The sequence below is a fragment of the Camelus bactrianus genome, chromosome 3, assembly GCF_048773025.1.
Source record: "Camelus bactrianus isolate YW-2024 breed Bactrian camel chromosome 3, ASM4877302v1, whole genome shotgun sequence".
NCBI classification, from domain to species: Eukaryota; Metazoa; Chordata; class Mammalia; order Artiodactyla; family Camelidae; genus Camelus; species Camelus bactrianus.
This window is the reverse complement of record NC_133541.1, coordinates 84,984,714-85,005,561: the sequence shown is the minus strand read 5'-3', so window position 1 is coordinate 85,005,561 and position 20,848 is coordinate 84,984,714. Positions and strand designations below refer to the sequence as shown.

General features: G+C 36.0%; 1 protein-coding gene across 10 annotated transcripts in view; it reads right to left on the bottom strand.

The window, feature by feature from the left end:
* The window catches only part of PRR16 (proline rich 16), a 319,349-nt gene that overhangs the window by 122,287 nt on the left and 176,214 nt on the right, over window positions 1–20,848 (bottom strand). Inside the window, exon 1 of one of the 10 annotated variants that reach the window (XM_074360541.1) lies at window positions 9,161–9,285. The exons of the other annotated variants lie outside the window; for them this stretch is intronic. The gene's annotated coding sequence lies outside the window, so the exon portion shown is untranslated. Of the gene's footprint in view, window positions 1–9,160; window positions 9,286–20,848 lie in introns of those variants that run through there. 10 annotated transcript variants of the gene reach the window in all.

Here is a 20,848-nt window from a genome sequence, read left to right as displayed (position 1 = left end):
ACTGGTTGTTAAACACTTATCAACACACCACTGACCAAGCCCATAGTTAACTCCGCCTCTTGCCAATTCTATCTGCACCCTGCCATCTTCTTAGTGTTGATTCTCTTTAAAGCTACATGTTTCGGGAAAACTTTCAGCTCTGTACATAATCCTGGTTCATTTAAAAATAATAGATATTTCTATCTTTTGAGAGAAAAGTAGAAAAGCAATGTCACTTCAAACAATCACTTCTCTGTGAGAAAGTTTCTACGTAAGTCGAACAAATTGTTAATGTAAAGGAAGGTGGGAGAGCTTACGGATGGTAGACAGAAGTGGGTTTAATCCTGATTTTACTATTTTCTACACAGGTAACATACTTAATCTAAGTTTGAATCCTTGTTTGTTAAAAAAAGTAAAAAATGAAAGGGTAATACCCTATGCTATAGATCTTTTGTGAAGAGTACATTCAGACAATAAACGTAAAGTTACCACAGATGCTTGGCAAATATTAGCTATTTTTTATAGCGTACCCCTAGGTTTGGCAATGTATCACCATTGTGAAAAGAGAAGCTACAATTCAAAAACACCTAACGAGTGCAACGTAGATGAACCCTTTCTAAGTTCTGCATGTATATTTATACTGAATATTAGCACAGCAAAGCTCAGAGAAGTTCTGCATATAAGAAACCTAAATATATACATATTTAGCAGGGTTCCTAAAACTTCTCATATTTTTCTTGATTTTCCCGTTTCAGTGAATGGTGAACCCATTCCTCTCCAAAGTGCTACATTTAACAGTGTATTAAGTCCTCTCAGTTGTACTTCTAGAATGTGGCTAAAAAGGCATTTATTGGTGCTTCATTTCTCTGATAGCACCAAACCAGGATCTCAATACCTCTCCTCTACAGACAAATAACATTACATACCCTGGTAATTTCCTCATAGGACCTGTAAATACTAGTTGTTTGTGAAGTACTTTAGGAAATGATGTTACGATGGAGTATGACACATATTTTTACAAAGGACTGCAACGTATTCTAGGCTGACATAATTTGAAAGAATTAAAAGTTTTTAAAGAGAGTTCAGAGGTCAGCCAAAAGCAATTACAGATCTTAAAACATTGTACTTAACACTAACTCTTTTAGAGACTGGAGTTATTGAAGAAATAACTCAAAGGCTGACATAATGGATGTCAGTAAGAAGGCTTAACTGTCAAAGGAATCGGTCACATGCAGTCTATCAAGCCACACACCAAAAGTAAATGAGCTTACATTTTGGTAAAAGTGATTGATTATACCAAAGTGTAGTTCCACACAGAAAAAAATTATTGGCAGATACTGATAATTATCACCCAAATATAAAGTGATTCTGTTTATTTGAACTCTTTTTTAAAATCTCTTCAAAAACTAGGCAGGTTTTCATGTATCTGTAATATGTTAATTGAAAGTAAGAGAAAAGATTGGAGGATATTCTATAAATATATGATTGAACCAAGACACATATTGAAAAATAACTGAACAACTGTAGGGAAACTTGTCAATGTAGACAGTATTTCTTTCTAAAAACCTCTTTTCCTATGCTCTTTCTATCATGGCCTCATTCTAATTCTTTTCTTAATCTTAACTTCATTTTGAGGCTCCTATGAATTACTTATAATTTACTTTATTTCAGAAAGTAATTAATACAAATTTTATTCTTGTCATTCTAGAAAATTTCCAGACTTTTATACTGCTGTGGCAGCTGCAGGGACCGAAACTGTCATCTCCCTAGAGAATCATTGACTTTTCTTGCCACAACATGCTATTTCTGCAACCCATGTTCCCTGAAAACTTCTTGACTTATGCCTTTGCCAGTCATGTCCCCTTTACTTGGATTGTGCTCCTCCTGTGAGCTAAAAATTCTACAGTTCTCCAAGTCTATGCATTCATCCTTTGATTTGTTTAGCAAAGAGGGACACATTGATGAATAAGATGGTCATTTTTTTCTATCCTTAAGAAGTTCCAGTGTGGAGGCAACAAAAGAAAATTAAAAAAAATAACAATCTCACAAATAATTAGCTGCAATTGTGAGAGGCGCTAAGATGGAAGAGTTAAAGGCAATATTTTCTAAAGATCTATAAGTAACGTGACTAAAACTACTGTGACACTTTCTTCATCTATCCCTCACAACCACAAAGAGATTACAGTCATTTCACCACCTGTCTCTAAATCCCACATCATTTTATATTTCAGTAATGTTTTAACCATCATTCTATATTTATCACACCCTGGTCTGTATGACTCTTATTTGCGATCTGAACGTGTTCTCCTATATGGGAGATTGGGAGGGACTCCTGAACATCTCTTTCTCACAGATAAGCAGTTTAAATCAGTCACGGTCCCCACACTGGGCAATAAAACATAAAAGAGGAGAGTGCTGGGCTGTTTCCAGGAAAAAAATTTCCTCTCCCTCAAAGATGATAACCACGAGATAACACGATATGATTTTCCTTCTTCTGGTCATTGATATTCAACATGTAATGCCTGCAAGTACGGCCGATAATTAGTCACCAGAGTGAGCATAATTCCCAAATCAAGGATGACACAACAGATCAATAAGAGAAGCCTTGTATCGGTGGGCTGCTGAATTAACCAGTCCTGTGGTGCCCCCCAAACATACCTATCCCCAAACCTGTTATTAAGTGACTTTCAAATTTTCCTTTCTGTTTAAGCCAATAATTTGCAGCAAATATCGATATATTACATTACTAGACTATAAACACTCTGAGGATGGGGAATGTCTTCTTCATCTTCATTATTTCTAGTATCTGGTATGACTTTTGCTCATAATAGTTGGTCAAAAATAGTAGCTGGGAAAATTAAAGTTGCATTTCAACTGAAATATTTTTCATTTATATCCTCTCTATCTGTGTGTGTGTGTGTGTGTTCCCAGGCTTTAAGCACTACAAAGCACTAGGTTTACAGTCTCAGTTTAATTAGGATGTATTTTCCATGATGCTATAACACATAGGTTGAACACTTATGATGATATAAAAAGACAGAAAAGTAATCAACTTTGTAAATCTTTCCTTCAATAAATAAAGGATTCATGTCCTGTATCCGATAACATGCCATAAACATAACCACGTAATCTGCAATTTAAAAAGAAAACAGAAAAGGTAAAAGTGTCAGGGAAGTTGAAAATACTGTACATTCTCCAGAGATGACAAGACATACAAATGTTGGCAAGGCACCTTGTCAGAAGAGAGCCACAGGGATACACGTTTGATTTTAGACAACAGCTGGCTTTAGGTGAATGGGCTGTTGAGACGAATCTTTTTACTGTAAATGAAAATCAGGGAAGAAAGCTTTCTATCAAAGTTCTCATTTCAAGTAATTTAAACTACCATATGGTTTATGAACTCACAGTATAAACCAACCGACGTCTACAAGCCAGTAACATTATTTCACTATATGAAATACCCTCAGTGACAGTGTTCTGTCTGAGAAATATAGGCATCATCCATTGCTCAAATAAAGGAACTGGAAGGACTTTTCAAATGCCAGGTCAAACGACGAATATGACTATGCACCATAAAAGAAATGGGGTCACCTGGCCCTCAGCTCAAAAGTTTATGAAATATTTGACCCAAGAGACAACATTAAGTGAAAATATAAATGTGATTCAATTTTCTGTTGACTCAGGTGTAAAGGCAATGGCTAGCTGTCAGATATTCTAGAAAACCCTTTGTGCACTCCCTGTGCGTTAACCCGCATCATCTATCTGCCTTATCCATCTTTCACTCCCATCAGGCTCTTTTATTAAAAACGTGAACAAAATTAAACACCATTTGTTATACTATCAGTATGTGACATTTCCCAAGCTTCTTATTCTTAGAATACTTGAACACTGCCTTTTGCCTTTATTCCACAACAGCCCTACTAAAAAATCAGAGCTTTTCAGAGGACCAATATTCTACACATCAGAGTCAAAGAAAAACAATAGTTGGCATTTATTAAATGTGTCCCTGTGCCTGCAATTAAACCAAGCACTTTAGGTACATTATCTCAATGAATCCTCATTATGAGACAGTTACTATCATCCCTATTCTTCAGAAGTGGAAACTGGAGATTAGAGAAGTTAACAGCTAACACACACAGCAAGTAAAAGAAGGTACAGGTTTGGAGTCCAGGTCTCTGAGTGCTATGGGCTCAGCTAAAATGCTTTAGCCCCAAGGGTCCTCCTCACCCCCTACTCCATCCAAGTTTACTGAAGTCCTACCCAAAAAGATATCACCCACTGGGCTTACTGTGAAGGCTCACTGGTCCATTTTACACTCTGCAGACATACTCTGTAATATTCATCACGTTCTCAATATAGATGTTTAAAATAAATTTTAAGAATTTTCAGGTAAAAAAGGATAAACCATTATCGGGATATTTCAAAATGTATTAAAGATTTATTAAGTATTTTGACCAAAACTGAGGAGTGAGTGAATATTACTGTTTTTAAACATGATTCCATTTCCAGCATTGCTAAATCTAAACAGTTACCTGAATGTACTCTGAACATAACACAGTCATGGGTGGTGACTATGAGGACCAGCGCTCACAGTACAGCTGTGCAGAGGAGAGACTTTACACAGGCTGGAGACCGGGCAGGCTCTTCTCAGATGCCTTCACCTTACAAATAATAAACTAAAGAAGCCGAAAGAGAAAGTTTCACAACCAACATATACATTGTTTTTTTTTTCCTTGTTTTGTTTTCTTACCTAAATGTCTCTTCTTGCTTTCAATCATTTTATTATCAACACACTTACATTTGAGCTCTTATTCCATTTAAAAAATGAAGGAGCATGTCACTATAGCAAATATTTCAAGGTTATATTTACCTTTGGAATGAATTTAACTCTAATTAGAATAATTAAAAAAGCACATTATTTGTTCATGTTGCAAACATTTATTAATGATCCACTACAGACCAAAAGATTACGCTGAAAAGTCAAGAATAAAGACTCAGTTACTGACCTCAAGTATCTTAGAGAAAGAGACGTGAAGACAAGAGTCACAAGGCAGTATGTACGGAAGTGAAGGTCAAACGGAATGGGGACATATTATACGGGAAGGCAAGTTTTAGTGTGCCCGGAAGGGGGAGACGGGAGAGCACAAGGAACAGACGATGCTCACAGAGCATCAGGCGATGAGTGGCCAGGGCCTTGGAGTTCTTGTCAGACACCACATTCTGGACAGAGGGACCAGTGCTTAATGTGAAAGTCATGACAGAGCTCAGCATACTCGTGAAGTAGCAACCGTTCAGTGTGGCTGCAGCATGAGGTGGGAAGATGGAGTGCAGGAAACGAGCTTCGACAGGCGGATGGCTAGGGTTTATAGGTAACCCAAGGGGGCTGACAATTTTTTCCAGAATCAGTGGTTTTCCAGCAGCACCCCGTTCTGCCCTGCAGGTACACTGAGGTACCTGAGGTCACCTAGCAAGTCACGAAGAGAAGAACCTCTCAGATCACAGCTCTCTGACGTCCCGAACTTCACATCTAATCCACTCCAGGTAATTGGCATAGTACATAAAATATCCTTTGAAAGAGGATTCTGCTGACTAAAATCAGGTATGAAAACCACTGTTATGGGAAACAAGCAGCCACGGAGGAATTTTTAATGCACAGCATTCTTGTGCAGAAACGCTGCTTGAAAGTCATCCCCATTGCATGCGGGACAGTGCGACACTGTGACAGCGCTACCTGGAAGTGGGGTTCTCCTTTCCCAGCCATAGAAAAGCCAAAGAACTTAGAGAAAAGGAGGAGATAAAACACTTCCCTTTCCTATACATTTTTTATTCCCATACGTAGTACTTATTTATTTCTCTTGCTGCTTATCTTACTGTATTATAATGACTGGTTTTGTCTGTCTCAGCCATTAATCTGTTATCTCCACCAGACCAAGTATTGAAATGTTTTTAAATTTTATTTTTGTATTGTTGATTTACAGTGTTAGTTTCAGGTATAAAGCAAAACAATTCAGTTATATATATATAGTGGTATTGTAACACTTAATGGTTGAGTCTCTGGCCATTACACACTACCTGGCACATAGGTCTCAATAAACATTTACTGAATGAATTGAAACGGACTTTTTTTTTTTTTTTTTTTTTGCATACAGAGAAGAAAGGTCATGTTCTGCTCGGCCTCGGCACAATTTTAAAGTAGAGGGAAGTAGTGTTGAGCTCCTCACCCTCACTGGCTGTCTTTGTTTGCTTGTTTGTTGTGAACTCCTTGCTCCCTTCCCACCTCCATCCCTACTCTGTTACTCTGGTGTTCAAGGCACTGACCTTACAATGGCCTCTTTTTTAAAATTTGAGGCAATGGCTATTTCTCTCACTCATTGCCTCTAGGCTCCACAGGCAGTCAGCTGAGTCACTGAGAGTTGTTCAGAGACAGCCGACTCACAGGACGGCAAAGTGAAAACTGCCTAACCAGTTAGCTAGGTCAACCTAAAGGGTTAAAGCCCCGTAGTGGTTTTATGAGTGAGAGACTCAGGCAGAGGAGCAGAGGAGATGAGCTGTGTTTTGTTCCGTTTTGTCTTGTTTGGTTTTCTGAGATTAGTGAGGTCGTTGATAGTACTGTTTGTCTGCTTTATAATAAAGATGAAACGGTTAGCCACAAGTTATCCTGTGAAGAAAACAGCAGTACAGTGCATGCTCTCTGTTGGTCCACACTTAGGGCTCCCTTCACAGGCACATGCAACCATTCTAACGGTAACTCCTGTCCTCTGTCCACACATAAATGATTAGTGCATACGGAAAACACAATCTTTCCTAGGGCCATACTGCCTTAAAACTGCTACTTCCCTGATGGAGAATTTCAAAGTCATTTTGCATCATTAGAACGACCACCTTCAGGAGACCTCTGTGTGCGCCTGTCTCATGTTTCTCTCTCCATACGGCACCAGGCATGTTAATGTCATCAATATGAACATCCTTAGAGAACTTACAAGTCACAGATGTAATTCAGTCACATTGATTTAAAATGACAATGAGAATCTTTTAAGGTAAAGAAAAATGGGAATCAGAAAAGCTACCACCATTTTGGGGCTTTGGATTTTGAGTATACAAAAAGCATGTCTATAGAATTTTCCATTAATCTGAGTCTAGTCAGTCAACCTACAGAAGTAGATAGAATATAATATACATTGATATATTATAATAGGAAGCAAAACATTCTTCCTATTTATTAGAAGTTTATTTCCACTTTTATAATCTTAATATAAAACTGATTATAAGTAAGGTTTAATCCTTTCCAAACAGTTATATGATTTAAACATAGTAACTAAAAATTATTAAAATAATAAAAATATATTAATTGAATCCAAAATCACAATATTTTATATTGGTTAATGAGAAATCATTATGTATAAAATGGCTAAGCATCAAAAAATAAGTTGCTTACTAATAATAAATGTCATTCATTTGCTTGTTCTGAGGCAGTGGAAGGCACAGATGCTGAATTAAGTCACTCAATACTGAAGTTTGAAACAAAATCTGTCATTTTCCAATAAGAATAAAATAAGAGTTATAATGATTTTGGAACTCCTTGAAGTTAACGGCATAGAAAAGATCTTGGCTTCAGTCCTGTGAAATACATGGCTCAATTCCACTAAAATAATGCCTTTCACTAGGATTGAAGCACTTGCTACTGATCAGATAGTCCATTATATTGGAGTCATTATTATAAACTTAGTAATAAGAGAGTTTGCCCCATTTCTTCCTAATCAGATAGAGCGGTAGGAAAATAGAATAGAGGCAGAGCTATTTCTAAGATAAATATTACACCACAGGCTGTTTGTTTTGGAGTGTGTTAGAATGTGTGTATTGGAATGTCTGTGTGTGTGTGTGTGCGTGCGTGTGTGTGTGTGTGAAACACGGGACAGTGCAGAGCAGTAGCTCACAGCTCACAGCTAGACTCTGGAGTCAGACTGCACATGACCCAGGTTGTTGATCCCAGCCTTGCTATTTCCTAGTTATGTAACTTTGAGATGGAGCTTACTCTCTCAGAGACCCCTGCCTCTAAATGGGATTATAATAAAATTTCATCGACCTGTTAAAATTAAACGAGTAAATAAATGGAAAGAGTTGGAGCAGTGCCTGGTTCACAGCACTATTACTTATTGATTACCATTATTAAAATTCTTCTAACCTCTATGTGTCACGAATTTTCCTAAAAAATATTGGGTCAAATACATTGTTTAGACAGTTTTTGGATACATGTGTGTTTGAAGATATCACATTAATAATAACTTGATGAATGACCTTAGCAAATAACCGGCCTGGGATGCCATTTTTAGATTTTAAAAAGGTTTACTATGATGCCCGCCAACCCCGGAGGAGGAGTTCAAGAAGAATTAATGAATCAGGCTAAAATTTCTAACAAAAAGAATGACATAATATTATTATCGTGTCTCAACATCTTTTTGCCTTTATGTGTTACATTGCATGTATTTCAAGGCAAATCATCAACGAAATTCCTAAATCAGTTTTCCTTTTGAAAAAGTGTGTGGGAGAGAGTGAGTTGAAAGATGGAAAAAACAAACAAACAAACAAAACAAAACAAAACCAAACCCAGGAAGACATAAAGACAGAGGAAGCAGATTCATCTAATAAGGAAAAAAGCAAGAAAAAAGTAATGCTCAAGTGGTAAATTACTTTCCTTCCAATCTATTTCTTTTCATGCTCAGTAGAAAAGGATCATTCCAGGTTTACATTATGTATGTACATTTACAATCAGGGCTCTGAGTATGCTCTAGAATCATCAGCTTTAAAATACCAGCTCTTATTTTACTGCAGTGATATGTGAAGATGAGATTGTCTCTATTCTGAGTCCAGTAAGTTCCCTCTGAAGTTTTACATTTTAAATAAATCTTCACTATCACCGTATTCTGTTGTCACTTGCTTCTTTGTGCTAAGAGTCAAGTGCAAACATTAAGAATCTGTTTATCTGTAGGTAAGTACTGAACATTAGAGAAAACATAGTTAAACAACTAAGGGATAGGGAAGACGTCTGTTTCTCACAATATTCTAGACAAGATGAACTAGAAAACTTCTCTAAAACGTAGATCTAAGATTTGTTTGAAAAGAAAAGGGACTACCCAAGTACAAGAAACAGAAATGCAAGCCAATGAGCTGTATGAAAACAAACCTTGTGCTGAGGATGAAGGTGACTATTTGGGTAATCAAAGGGTTTGGGGTTCGATGCTCACACGGACCGCAGATGAGGCAGTGACACCTGCATCAAAGCTGAATCCTAGAAGAGCTGCATCTTGGTGAAGGGGTAGGCAAGAAAAAAATAAACATATCTATTCACAGTGGAATACAAGGCCATTTTTCTGCACTGTGGGTGCAGGAGAAACAAAGTGTTTATTTTGGTAACTTTAAAATTTAACTTCACCTGGGGTTGTGATTCAAATCGACAGAATTTGCACATCATAGTAATCTGAAGCCAGACAATGATAAAAGCCCATCTAGCAGGAGCTGGTGACAGCAGAGAAGCATCTGGCAGAAGCAGAGTCCAGTCAGATTTCAGGAGATTTTAAAGATTTAGAGGAACTTATAATCAAGAATGACAAAATTTGTAAGTAAACTATCCACTGTAACTGAGAGTTAGCACAGAGAGCAAACAATAGGAATAGAAAAACTCAAGCACTTAATAAAAAATATATAAACAATGAAACAAATACACTTACAAAAGTGACTAAAAGCATAAATAAGAACAGAATAAGATACTGTATATAAATGTAAATAAACTTATAAGCAAATTAAACAACAAATTATACACAGTTAAAGAGGGTAAGAGTGAACTATAGAAAATACATGAGGAAATAGAGTCATGTGAAGATTGTGAAAATATCAAAAAGTTAAGAGATGGAGATGACAGAAAAAGAAGGAACAACATTTAATAAAAGTTCTGAGAGAGAGAGAGGGAGGGAGGGAAGGGGACAGAAAGAATGAAAATAAGGAAAATGGGAATAAATCAGTATTTAAAAAAAAGAATGGCTGAGAACTTTCCAGAATCGACAAGAAACATGAATCCTCAGATAGAAGGGAAGAAAGAGCTGTGTGAGTGTCATTTTGGAAAAAACCCACACCTGGGGTCCTCATAGTGAAATGACCAATGACTAAAGAATATAGAAGATCTTGAAAGCAGACAGAGAGAAAAGACAGATTAACTGCTAAAGAATAAAAGTCATGCTGACCCCTGATTTCAGACTTTTCAAATGCAACAGTGGAAACCAGAAGATAATGGATTAGTATAATTAAAAGGCTGAGTGGAAATAACTATTTTCCTAGAATCCTTTTCCCAGTAAATCATCTAACATAATGGATAAAGCAAGTATTTTTCAAAGCAAAAAGAAACAGCACCTTCTATAGCTGTTCTTAGCCAAAGAATTAAAGGGCACACTTTAAGAATACGGAAACTGACCCAGAAAGGAGAGTGAAGCAATGGTTGAGCAAAGAAATTGGGAAACATCAGAAAAATTAAATAAGCATTGTCAGTAGAACAGAATAACCATAATGACTACTTCAGGGCATATAGATCAAAATGAATTTACAACACTGAACAGTAAGATAGTGAGCAAAATTAAAACATTCTAAGATCCTTTTATTGGTCAAGAAGCATACAGAAATACTTTCATGCATGTTAAATTTGCATTTGAGAAATGTACCCTTGCAATAATAAAGCATGCATATTAAAAAGTGAACATAGTCTCTAGAGAGCAGAAAAAAAAAAAGCGTGTATTTTAAAGAAGTTGAGGGAATTCAGCAATGAACATCAGTGGTTCCTGACTTTAAGATGCTTACTGTTGGATGGGAAGACACAGATACAATTTCATATACAGAAAGATAAAAATGTGCTTTATTCTAGAGAAACCCAATCTCTTTTGCCTACATTTTAAAGCCTTTCCTCTTTACAGCCTTAGGCGGTTAAAGAGTTCCAATAAACTTACATGTTTCCTAGACTTTAAAGAGCACAAGTGCTGTGCTTTGCCAAAAACACATAACAGAAACAGAATCCATTATTCAACATATGCACAGAGAGTTCTAACAAGTGTCTGCAAACTTGCCAGTACATGTGCTTTACATTAAGTCCACCCCACTCAGCCTCACTTATATCTAAAACACAACTGTCTTAAAAGCAAAATAAATGTAACCAGAAAAACGTTTACATGGTTCCCATACATACTGTTTTCTGAAAAAGATACCCATCCTTGTTCCCTTGCTGTCAGCACATCAGTTTCTGAATACAAAAAAAAAAAAACAAAAAAACATGAAGTGAAAACAGGAGGCTGCAAATAAAAAACAAAGCATCCAGGCTTGACGTTCAGCCTTCCAGGGAACAATCCATCTTCATGTGTAAGGAACAGAAATTCACAAGAAGATAACAAAACAACTGAAGAAAAGATTATAAGATCCATGTTGCCGGTAAAAAAGAAATAGACCCAACAGAGTCAGGACAATAGAAAGGCGATATAATTGCAAAATATAATCGTACTAAGAATAGATCAAGAGATACTGTTTCAAACAACAACAAGAAAAACCACTAACAGTTCTTTCGTTTCTTTTAAGAAAGGAACTAAAAAGGAAGAGGGTGGATTTGTGAGCTTTTAACAAATCTGCCTTGAACAATAAGTTGTTGAGTCCAGAAGAAATGAATTGAGATCTAAGGTTTTTAAGTATCAGGAAATGTGCTATTCAGAATACTCCCGGGGAAAAATAACTTGGAGGTACATCACAGCCCAATTCTACCTTTTGTAAAAGCAGCGCTGTGTCTCTTTTCTTTTGTTTGGATGTATGGCAAGCAAGCACAGTAGTTAAATAATCTATATTTCCCTAATTTTTTTTCACAACATGTGAAGCCCACAGATGACAAATGATGCACTCAGGAACATTATTTTTAAACGGATATTCTGTGTGGGGATCAGACTTTTCTCCATCCTCCCCTTACAAGATGCCTGACAATGCACATCAAAGACTACTATAATGCATCAGTTCCAAGTTATCTTTTAAACCAATGTTACTTGCAGTTCCAACTTACTTCATGACGTTAAGAGGATCTTATAAGATGACAGTACCGAAACTGCTTAGGAAATCGAGCTATGATATCTACCATGGATCTACAAATTCATCAACTGGCACTTATTAAATATCTATTATTTCAAACAGTGAATGCAGAGTATTAGAATCACAGAGGGAATATATATGACTGGTGTTCAGGGAAGCTGAGCACCAGACCCATATCAGACATGTAAAAGGTACATGACTTGGGCTTAACCCCTCTATGCCTCTGTTGTCTTATCTGCAAAATGGGGGAGATAATAAATGAATGATTTACAGATCTCATAAGGTAGAAATAAACTAAAATCAAAGGATAAAACACAACAAAACTGGGCTGTTACTATAAAACAGTACATTAATTACCTATCCAGGATGCACAAAGCAGATTTCCTCTACACTGTGCAGATAATCCTCTCTACATAAATCTAGTACCATGATGCAACCTCCATTTAAACATTTTTATTCGAAGAGACAAGCTTTCAATAAGTATAGAAACTGAGTTTATTTCCAAAGTCAGATACTCAGTTTATCACATCAAAGGGAAATTGTGTCTGCACAGAATTCTGAATAAATAAAACTTCCTATTTTATCGCCAATTACTTTTTAAGGCTGAATGTAAAAATAACATTTTCTTTTATTCCACAAATTACGGAGAGCAGATAAATGTAAAAATTACAATGGATTATAAACTTTTGAACTTGATTTTCAGTCTGCTTTATCTTTATCACTAAACTATGATCCAAGATACTAACTCTCTGAGCCATGATCTAGGTTTTTTTTTTATTAACAACTGTATTAAGGAATAATTTGCATAAGATAAAATTCACCCATTTAAGTGTAGAATTCTTTTCTACTAAATGATTCTTAGTAAATTTACAGATTTGTGCAGCTATAGCCACTATCCACCTTTAGGACATTTTCATGACCCCAAAAAGACTTCTCATGCTCCTCTGAAGTCAACCCCTATTATAACCCCTAGGCCCAGGCCACTACTACTGTATTTTTCAACTCTACAGATTGGCTTTTTATGGATACTTCAGATAAATAAAATCATACACTATTTGGTCTTTTCTATCTGCCTTCTTTTATTTAGTATCAGCTTTTTATCGCTGATAATAGTCTATTGCATGGGTAGTTCATGTTGTTATCCAATAATCATTTGATGAACATTTGAATTGTTTCCAAATTTTGGCTATTATGAGTAATGTTGCTTTGATAATAATCCGGTTTCATGGGTAAATACTGAATTATACCATATATATATATAATACTGTAATATATGTATGTATCTGGAATGCTTAGTCTTAGGGAAACTGGTACTCAGATAAACAAACCACAAATTCAGAATTTCCAGGTGCTTCATTGCTTTAAAGCTTCCAGGTGAAGAGACAGAATTGTAAAGTAGTTAATGGCACAAATTCTGGAGATGGGTTCCTTGGGTTTGTAAACCAACTTGATATTGTATATTCTAAGTTAGGCAAGTTGTTCATTAACTTCCTTGGTTTCCTTCACTGTAGAATGAGGATAATGACAATGGCTCATTTATAAGTTTATAGTGAGGGTAAGGTGGAGCAAAAGCACTTAATAAGGTTAACTATTATAATTAAAAACTGTACACCAAATCATCATGAAATGATTTTAAGAGATTAGTAGTGCTATTAAAACAAAATGTCTAGAAAATTCCTAAATCTAGTTTTCCACTAAGGGATGCAACTCTTATTATTGCTTAATACAGTATAATTTTCAAGCACAAATGTATGTTTCAACATGGAGGGAAGCAAAACACCTATTTTCCTGTCTGGCCATTACCACACAGTCATTGGCTGAGGAAGAATCTCTAATAACCTCTTGCTTCAAAGTAGAACATCACTGGATTCAGAGACAAAGCAGAATTAGATTTTTACCATCAAACAATCTTTGTCGCATCCTCTTCAATGTGGCACGAAACACATGACAGAAGAAAGGAATAAAAAATAAATAGAAAGAGCAATGACATAGCTTCTCTGGCTTAATTATTTAACAATACACTGTGCATAATATGCGGCAGGAACAGTTCTTTAAAAATAGTAACTAACTTAATCTTCATAATAACCCTATGAAATAGTATCTATTACCCTCCATTTCAGATGAGATAACCACAGCACAGAGAGGTTCAGTAATTTAACCAGGGTCACACAGCTAGTAAGTACAGAGCTGAGTTTCAAACCAGGCAACCAAGTGCAAGTGATTAGTTCACACCGTGACACTTGGCTACCTCTTTTACTAGAAGACAGAAAGATCTGACTGAAGTGAACATATTCCCAGAAAAAACAAGTAGAAGCACAATCTGTTTTGTTCTGCACACAGATCTATCTACTTTAAACATACCATCTGATTTACATTAAGCCACAGGGAAATGTTTCTTTCAAAGATGAGTGAAACTAGGAAGGTCTAAGTTATCCCTCCTTCAGTTTCATCTTACACTCCCTTATCCATTTTATATAAATGTAATATTGAAAAAGTCAAGCTTATCAAATTCATAGATGAAGTTCTTCAAATGCCAGAAAGGATTCCTAAGCTGACCACATGAACATTCACTTCCTAATCAATCACTCTCACTATGTATGAATTGAGAGAGTAGTAGACCCTCTGTGGACAAACATTCCCAATTTTTAAAAAAATCTAGTGCAATTTATATCCTTCTTGGAAGATCACGGCGCACATTAATATTTTTAACTTTTTAATTACACAAACATTAGGTACATACTTGTAAAAGATAAAACCTACAGACAAATGAAGTGCACCCCTACCTTAATATTTTAAAAGGCTCTGAAAAGTCCTGATGTATACAAACTTGCCTAAATTTGTTTAATGTAACATTTCTCAAATTCAATAATATTAAATAATTTTAATAAAATAAAAAACAAGAATGGAGTCTACTTTGCTCCCAATCTAAACCTTTTTGCCTATATTGTCAAATAGGTAAAAAGTGCTCTAGACTTCTAAGTAATCCACAACATATTAATGTAATTATTTCTTACTCTTCTGATAAAACTTTATTCTGATACAACCTTTGAGGTTTGAGTCATGAGAAAGAGGATAGTTAATAACATATGACAGCACGGGGAAATGTAAAGATGATAATAAACAGACTAACATTCACTAATATTATTAGGGGCTTATCACACTGCAGACATCGCCTATCTAATATCATGCTCAAAATAACCCTAGAAGGCAAGTATTTACATATTAATTCTCATTTTACAAAAGAACAACTGGGTAACAAGCCATAGCACGCATTTAGTAAGAGGTGAAGTTGGGCTGCAAATTCAGGCACTCCAAACCCAGAATTCATATTCCAGCAATTACACTGGACTGCCTTCCACTCTGTCCCAGGCAATCATTTCAATTACACATGCAGAATCCCTATTGCTAGGAAGAAACAAGGAAATAAATACTACATAAAACTACCAAGGAAGATCTAGGAAAGGCGGATATGATTTATTCATCACAACGTGTTTGTGTTAACTCTCAATACTTCTGTTATTATAAAACCTTTCCACTTGTTTATGTCTCTTTTCTGCTTTACTAAGGAGTTGGACGATTAGAACTGTTTTCTCTTCCCTATCCTAAAATCACTGCAGTGACAGCACATTTTCCAATGGTGATATATTCTGTAAATAGCTGAAAATAATAAAATGTATCTGCAGCCACAGCACTATTTCACATTATCTTTCATTTTTCGATGGAAGGATCATTCATACATTAATGCCTAATTCCAAGATATAAAATGTGCCGTGTTTGTGAGTGAATAGTATGCGGGGTTTTATTTATTGCTTTCTCCTTATTGCATACTTTTCAAAGTGCTAACATTGTTTCTGCAAATCAAATTCTATTTTGACATTCGGCCTTTCAAATGGCAAAAAGGAAATCATGCAAAAAGCACTAGATTCAAAGACTGCAGAAAGTTGCTACAATACGGAATGCTGACTTGTAAGAAATGCACACTTTACATGCTTTGTTCTTAGAAGACAATATCAAAGTAATGAGTAAGGCCTTTTTTAGCCCTCTGTAGCTTATTTCTTGGTAACCTCTTTAAAGCATCTGAAGATGTAAAAAGAACAGTTGGATCTGCAGAGAGATTTTTTTTTCCTTCACTACATACTTATTGTGATAATACTTTTCTAGATGTGGAGGACCCAGTAATGAAAAGGGTGGACGAGGCTGCTGTGCTTAAGGAAGTTACATTTGACAGGCAGGAGACAGTCAACCAATAAAACAAACACAGAACAAGATATCACAGAGAGGTGAGAGCTGTGAAGAAACAACAGGTAGCACGCTGAAAGAGGTGGTGCACCAGTGAGTGTGTGACAGGGAGTGACAGGGATGCACGTGGACAGCCAGAGCCCAGGCTGAGTGGCCAGCAAAAGTACCTCTGAAACAGGTAACGCAGGAACTGAGGCTAAGATGGAGAGAAAGAGCCAGCTATGCATATGCTAAGTGCAAAGGCTCAGAAGAGGGAATGAGTTTGGGAAGCCCAAACCCAAAGAATAGCTTGCATGGTAGAGTACCAGGCAGGGGCATCTGAGACCGACAGGAGATGCATTCTGTGGTCCAAAGAGATCACAGTGCATGGTTACAAGTTAGACAGCCACGTAAAGGGACAGAAGCAGCTCCAGCAGCAACGGGGAGCTGCAAAAGTTTTCAAGATGGGATGATATTGAACTTTTCTCAAAAATCCGACTTTTATTGCTCCAGGGAAAATGGATTATAGGACAGCAAGGGAAGAAGCAGGAGCTGGTTAGGAATTTGTGTGAAGGGAGTGTAATTAAAAGATAAGGATAAATAAGAGGGGTGCAACGCAGATAGTGAAAAGGATTTTGAATGCATTTTGGAGGCAGATTTGATAAAACTTCCTAAGAGACTGCACGTGAAGGGTGATGAAAGGGAGGAAGCAAAAATGATACCAAGAGTTTTGGTCCAGGCAACAGGTTAGATCGTGGAGTGACTTACTGACATAGAAGAAACTAAACAAGAGAGTTGCGGGTCTGAGTATGGATTCCTAAGTTCTGCTTTCAACATTTGAGATGCCTATTAAACAGCCAAAGAAGATGATGAGTGGGCTAAAGGAAGAGTTTAGGGCTGGAGATACAAACTTGGGAGTCACTCACACATATTTGGTGTTTAAAGCTATGGGACTAGATGAAATCAGCATGGAGCTGCAGGTGGGGAGGGAGCCGACAGGGAAGGGAGGGAGGAAGAGAGTGGTGGGTGGAGGAGGGAGAGAGAGAGAAAGAAAGGACGTACTTTCAAGTGCTCAGACTGAATACTGGGCAAGGCAAAATTTAGATGTTGAGGAAGTAAGAAGAATTCAGCAAAAAACATAAAGGAGGGGTAGACAGTGAGACAGAGAAGAAATACCTGTTCCATGCACAGAACCTTGAAAAATAAGTCTAACAAAAATAACCAAAAAGTGCTCTCTGGCATTTTTTTACCTACAGCGTCGATCTGATAGCAAGTCCACTAACCTACATCATAGAACTACTTGTTTGCTGATTAAGGCTGGATATAAAGAATACTTCTCTAGAATAATTTCCACAGTTTTTTTTTTTTTAACATTTTTCTTGACGTATAGTCAGTTTACAATGTTGTGTCAATTTCTGGTTTACAGCATAATGTTTCAGTCATACATGTGCATACATATATTCGTTTTCATATTCTTTTTCACAAGTTACTACAAGATATTGTATATAGTTCCCTGTACTATATAGTATAAACTTGTTGTTTATCTATTTTATTTAACTAGTAGTTAGTATCTGCAAATCTCAAACTCTCAATTTATCATTTCCCACCCTGTTTCCCCATTGGTAACCATATGTTTGTTCTCTATGTGAGTCTGTTTCTGTTTTGTAAATAAGTAAGTTCATTTGAGCTTTTTTTTTTTTAATTCCACATGTAAGTGATATTATATGGTATTTTTCTTTCCCCTTCTGGTTTACTTCACTTAGAATGATGAACTCCAGGTCCAACTATGCTGCTGCAAATGGCATTATTTCATACTTTTTTATGACTGAGTAGTAAGTATTTCATTGTGTGTGTGTGTGTGTGTGTGTGTGTGTGTGTGTGTGTATACCACAACTTCTTTATCTAGTCTTCTGTCGATGGACATTTAGGTTGTTTCCATGTCTTGGCTAATGTAAATAGTGCTGCTATTATAAACACTGGTGTGCATGTATCTTTTTGATTTAGAGTTTTCTCCAGATACATGCCCAGAAGTGGGATTGCTGGCTCATATGGTAAGCCTATTTTAATTTTTTTAAGGAACCTCCATACTGTCCTCCATAATGGCTGCAACAAATTACCAAACCTCCAATAGTGTAGGAGGGTTCCCTTTTCTGCATACTCTCTCCAGCGTTTATTATTTGTAGACTTTTTAATGATGGCTGTTCTGACTGGTGTGTGGTGATACGAATGATAACATAACCATGAACCGGATCTTCCTGTTTCACCATTGCACCTGCTGGATAATTCTTGCTGTCACTCTGCTGCATAATTCTTCACTGACATCACATTCAAGGTCATTTTTTGTGATGAACAGATTTAAGGTAAGTTCCATTCACTGTTTTCTTCTGGAATTGCACAATCTTGCAAAAGTTCTGATAGATATTTCTCATATTCTTCTTTTCATTTTACTACTAAAACAGCAGACTTTGTCATGGCTTGCCAATTTCTTCTACAGAAAGTCTGATGACTATTAATACTTATTTCAGTTTTTGAGCCACATTAATTTTAGCTTCTCTCTACTGTCACTATTCATCCTTATTTCAAAAACTCGATTTATTACTTTGTATCCTCTCTCTGATTCACCTCCAATTCACTTGTCTTATCTTGTTTTTTTTTAGCTCTTCTACTAGACCCTGAACATATCAAAGGCAGAACTGTGTCTTATTAATATTCATATCTATTATTTCTAGCATGGCGCCCAGTACAAACTGCCTGTTCTATAAGTGCTGAAAGAATAAATGAATCAAATAACCTATTACATTCATTCTATTCTTTTTTTTTAGTTTGACAAAAATGATCAAGATATCAAAGGACTGCTTTATTACATTATAAATTAGACATGTTAAGAGAATTTTTCTTATTGTTGAGATCCATCAGTCTCTCCAAATTTCCTACCTCTCTTTCATTTGGATATGTAATTTTCATTAGTATGCTAACATAATAACAAACCATTCCGAGTGACAACTGCTATTCAACTGACCTATGAAATTAGTTTTATCCTCAAGAACTAGCCATGTGGTTAAATGGTTAAACTCAAATGCTGGATTTTCTCTCTTGCTCAATGTAGCAAACACATCTTACGTTTTAAAATTTGAAGTCCCTATAATCATTATGGAAAGATATGGTAGATTTTAGACTAATATCTTTATCAGTCAGTTTTATAATTATTTCAACAGTTAAGTCACCTTTTTTAACCACCTAAACTCTGCTGAAACAGTTAAATATTAGAGTTGAATATTTTTTTCTAGAAACATTTTGAGTTTGAGAGGTTCTATCACTGACTGCCAAATATACCAGAAAACTAAAGGGTGCAAATATTTCACTGGAAAAGAAAGAGATTGGTGGACAGAGGTTATCAAGACTTTATTTCAATGAAAAAATGCTGAGCCCACAATGCTCTGCTTTTTCCATAAAAGTCACATGAATTAGAATACATGGAAACTAGGTCCTGAATTCTTTGGTCCATTAAGTCAGCTGAAGGCCTTAGGAGCTCAGATTGAATAAGTGACTTGCAAAATATTAACCAGCAAATTATTATTAGAGCTAGAATTTCAATTTGAGGAATCTTCATTTCTGGTCTTATATTTTCACCAAATAATCTGATCTTAGATATGTCATGCAGCTAAGTGGTGAATTCACAATGTTTATAAAAAAGAAAGGAAAATTAAAAAGCAATTAATAAGTATTCCTCCATGAGTCTTGCCTATTAATACAGATATAGACAGATATTTTAACTTCTTTATCCTGATTTAGTCAACAACTTATCCTTACTTTCCTTTTAATGCATTTTCACACTTACATAATGCTCTATACTTTCTGTTTTACTTACTTCTAAAGTAGAATTTGATTAAAAAGACAAGTGTAGCAAAATTCCAAATAGCATTCCCTCTTGCTTTCCAATAAGGGCATATCAAGATAAAAACATAATTCATGGCACAGCTCCTAGCAGATTGTTAAAAACACTATGATTGCCACAACGCCACAACTGAAAATAGTTTGCTCATTACATTACTGAATTTACAGTACTCTAATATAGAAAGTTTATTTAACAGGGTCTCAAGTACAAAATCAATACTACTCCAAGGAGTTAATTTCAAATGCAGTACTCCCAAATGGGTGACAAAAGCATGTAACTGATTAAAGAAAAATGGTCAGTCATTGTAAACATGTCAATATGTCCCCTATATTTGACATTATCCAGACATCTTTTATTTTCAATTTAAATTCACTCTGCATATTAAACGGTTGACGATCATGGCATCTTTCAGATTTATCTAGGGGTGGAAAAATTTAGTATCCATATTTAATACAAATAATAATAAGTAGTGTCCTACACAGACAGGGGCACTGAAGTTAAATTATTGCTCCAGAAGCAACAGAGCTTATTTCTTTCATATATAGAAAAATACTGAGACTAATGAAACCTTTTTTGGTAGCCTTTTATGGTGGGAAAACAGAAAACTGCAACAAAAGAACATTCTTGTCCTTGACTTTACACGCTTTCACCTCA